This window comes from Euphorbia lathyris, chromosome 1 (genome assembly GCF_963576675.1).
Source record: "Euphorbia lathyris chromosome 1, ddEupLath1.1, whole genome shotgun sequence".
Lineage (NCBI taxonomy): Eukaryota > Viridiplantae > Streptophyta > Magnoliopsida > Malpighiales > Euphorbiaceae > Euphorbia > Euphorbia lathyris.
Window position 1 is genome coordinate 23,640,440 of NC_088910.1, and position 3,629 is coordinate 23,644,068.

At 38.0% G+C, this 3,629-nt stretch overlaps 1 non-coding gene across 1 annotated transcript; it reads left to right on the forward strand.

The window, feature by feature from the left end:
• Positions 1–1,947: 1,947 nt before the first annotated feature.
• LOC136215889 (small nucleolar RNA R71) lies at positions 1,948–2,054 on the forward strand. The gene has a single exon (XR_010682892.1). It is a non-coding gene; the product is annotated as a small nucleolar RNA R71 (small nucleolar RNA).
• The last annotated feature ends 1,575 nt before the right edge of the window (positions 2,055–3,629 follow it).

A 3,629-nucleotide genomic window follows, 5' to 3' on the forward strand; every position in this document is an offset into this window, starting at 1 on the left:
CATTGTCTCCCAGAGTCAACTATACCTACGCGGGGCGTACCACTATATACGTGGGGCGTAAAAGGCAGTTCTTCAACATAAAAAGATCAGAGACTCCTTTACGCGGGGGCGTACTTCAGCTACGCACGGCGTAAAGGCACCAATTCAGGCAATAAAATTCCAGAGACTCAAACACGCGGGGCGTATAATCCTCTATGCAGGGCGTACTTGAGTCAACAAGACAACGAATTGGTCCACATGCAGAAGATTTCTGACGGAATGGGCATTTACGCGGGGCGTAGACCAAAACACGCGGGGCGTATCATGGGATTTCTGCACCAAATAATATTGTTCCATACTTGTGCCTAGTGAAATTACAAACCTGCCCCTGCTTGATGTCTATAAATAAGAAGCTCTTGAACTTCATTTGACACCAATTACATACTAGAGAGAGCTATACTATACTCTTTTCCTTCCTTGTAATTTAGATTCAGATTTTGTAGTTAAACTCTCCCCCTCGAGAGCTTGTTCGGTTGTTCCGGCGTTCCATCGAAGTTCCGCTCCATCATTCGTCACCAAGCTCGAGAGTTCCACCTCCACGACCTAGGAGACGGCTTTGAGTCCGGTTAGCTAGTTCCAAGGGCGGATTCTCCCTTTTTACTTGCTAATTAGCTTGTACTCTTCCTATGTACTAGGCTTGGTTGTATTTCATCTAAACACTTTCCATATTTATAATTTATAGTTTATAATCTCTGTTTCCCTTTACGTGTTAATGTTTATTGCTTGTTTTGATATTGATAATTGATTATTGTGTAGGAGCACGCGATTACCGCCACCATCCGGGCTATCTTTAGGGGTTATATAGGTGTTGCCCTACCGGAAGTGACAAACCGGAAACCGTAGGAATTGACAAGCCACGGAGCTTACGGGCCCTAATTTCTAATCCCGAGCATTAGACACGCCTTGACTAGGAACCACGTAGTCTAAGTACTTCACGGGTCGGTCACACTACACATAGTCGTCATTGCAAGAGTAAATCATTAACCGTATATATTTAGAATCATTGTTTATCGTATTTATATTTTATCACCATTCATATCACTTCGTAGAGTTTTTGTGCCGTAAATATGTCTCACCCATAGTTAGGAGTAGTTTGTAGTTGTGTCTCACACCAACCTCAAAGTATTCACCGCTTAGATAACGTATAAAACCGAGTCGTTTAATACTTGCAGTTATAAATCCCGTGGATTCGATACCCGGTCTTAACCGGATTATTACTTGATACGACGGGGTACACTTGCCCCTAAGTAGTTGTAGCGTCTAATAAAGATAGAGCATTTATAAAGATCACATCCATAGTCATAGCACATTCACCGCAATACACATTTAGTCGTCGTAAGAAACTCTACCACTAGGCCCTACGCCCCATCACTAATCGTATCTCTTGATTGATTTTGATAATTAGTAGTACGATTTTGATTGGCATTAACATTATTATTGTTATTATCTCTCTAGTTAAAGTTAGGATGATTTCTCCATCCAGGATTATATGTATTGGAATAAGGATTATTAGTTTGGTTTTGCCCTTGGACAAAATTTACCTGTTCAATTTCACTCATACCTTCGTAATCCACATCCGTTCGGATTGGTTGACCATTAGGATCACACGGTGCCATAAACCTATCAATTTTGTGTGACAAGGCAGAAAATTGGGCTTGCAACATCGCTACTGGATCAAGATTCACTATACCTTTAACTGATGATGTTGTTGAGGATGATGGTTTCGCTGATGGTAGGTGTCCACGTTCCGCGGGCCACATACTGCTGTTGATTGCCATTTCCTCCAAAAGTTCTCTTGCTTGGGCAGATGTTTTCTTCATGAATAACCCTCCAGACATAGCGTCCAATGAACCTCTAACTGTAGGATTTAGTCCATTATAAAATGTTTGCATTAAAAGTTCAGCGGGCAATTGGTGGTGTGGGCATAAACGTTGAAGTTCTTTAAAACGTTCCCAAGCCTCATAAAGAGTTTCATTATCATTTTGAGAAAAAGATGTTAACTCTTTAATGACACTCTTGCGGTTTTTGCTAAAGGGAAAAATTTTGATAAAAATGCTTGGGCTAATTGCTCCCAAGTCTCAATTGAAGCGGTTGGCATAGAAGTTAACCATTCTTTGGCTCGATCCTTCAAAGTAAAAGGAAAAAGGCGAAGATTGATCACTTCCGCAGTCACATTTGGTATTTTAAAAGTGTCAAAAATTTCTAAGAAATTTGTCAAATGGGTATTAGGATTTTCGTTAGGTAACCCGTAAAACGTTACATTATTTTGCAACATGTTAAGCAACGCACACTTAATTTCAAATTGATTTTCATTGATTTGGGGTCTAACTATACTGTTTGTTACACCGGCCACTCCTGGCCTAGCGTAATCCATAAGTGTGGCCATTACTTCTGGCTCGGTAATTTTAGTTTTTATTGGGGTTTGGTTTTTCTTTTTCTTTTCTCTCTTGTTCTTTTTAAGAGTTCTTTCAATTTCTGGGTCAATAGGATCTGGTGACGTGCCCGAACTTCGAGAACTGCGCATGAACTTGAAATTTCGCACGAACCGAAACTACCTACAAAACAGAACTTGAAAAATAAATAAGTTAGTAATTAAAAATAAATAAAAATATAAAAGTTTGAATAAGTATGAATAAACCTAGATTCGTAATAAAACACGAAAAATTTAAAATTTTGTCAAAAATTTTGGCGTTTCCCCGGCAACGGCGCCAAAAACTTGTTGAGCGATTTCCGCAAGTGCACGGTATACGCTTGTAGTAATAAAAGATATCGATCCCACGGGGAACGCTTTTTTAAACAAAACTTATTTATAATCGATTAAATTTACTTTTAGGTTTATAATATGGAAAAATCGTTTAATCGGTTTTGGTTTTGAAATTGCTAGAATGAGAATTAGATTAGAATATGAAGATGTTAGAAAATATCTGATTTAAGATTGAATTTGCAAAACAGGAACGTTTTAGTACTTTAGAAAAGTAAACAGGTATATTTGTTTGCATTAAGCAAAGAAACAACTTTAAACTTTGTACGAATTATAAAGATGAAATAAATGACGGAACCTCTAATTAATTGGCTTTGAACGCGATAAAACCCTTTCGGGATAGTTGCCCTTAATCAAATTAAAACTCTTTCGAGATGATAATTTGCCTAAGTGTTCAACAAAGTTTCCTTGTAAAGATTTTGGATTAAATACGTTTTAATGAAAACACCAGCATCAATCCACTTCGGCTCATTTACCAAAGTGCTGCATAAAAATCTATCGAATAGAATGAACTTTATTAGATGAAATATAAATTGATACAAGTTTACAGAGAACATGGAGCATTGAATTCTTCGACGGCGTGCAAGTGAACGGGTTGTCAATCCTTTCCTTGGGTTTCGTTCGAGTTTGTCAGGCTCAGGGGCGAATCCTCTACTCAATCTTCTCGTTGAATCTTCGTAATAGAGACTAGGTCGGTCTACTACCAAAATGAAAACTAAACTGGAACAATGTCTAAACGCTACTGAATTTGTTATTAATTTGTAAACAATGTGTGTACATCATATTGCTTTTTACAGAATCTAAATCTAACTTCTGAATCACTTGATTC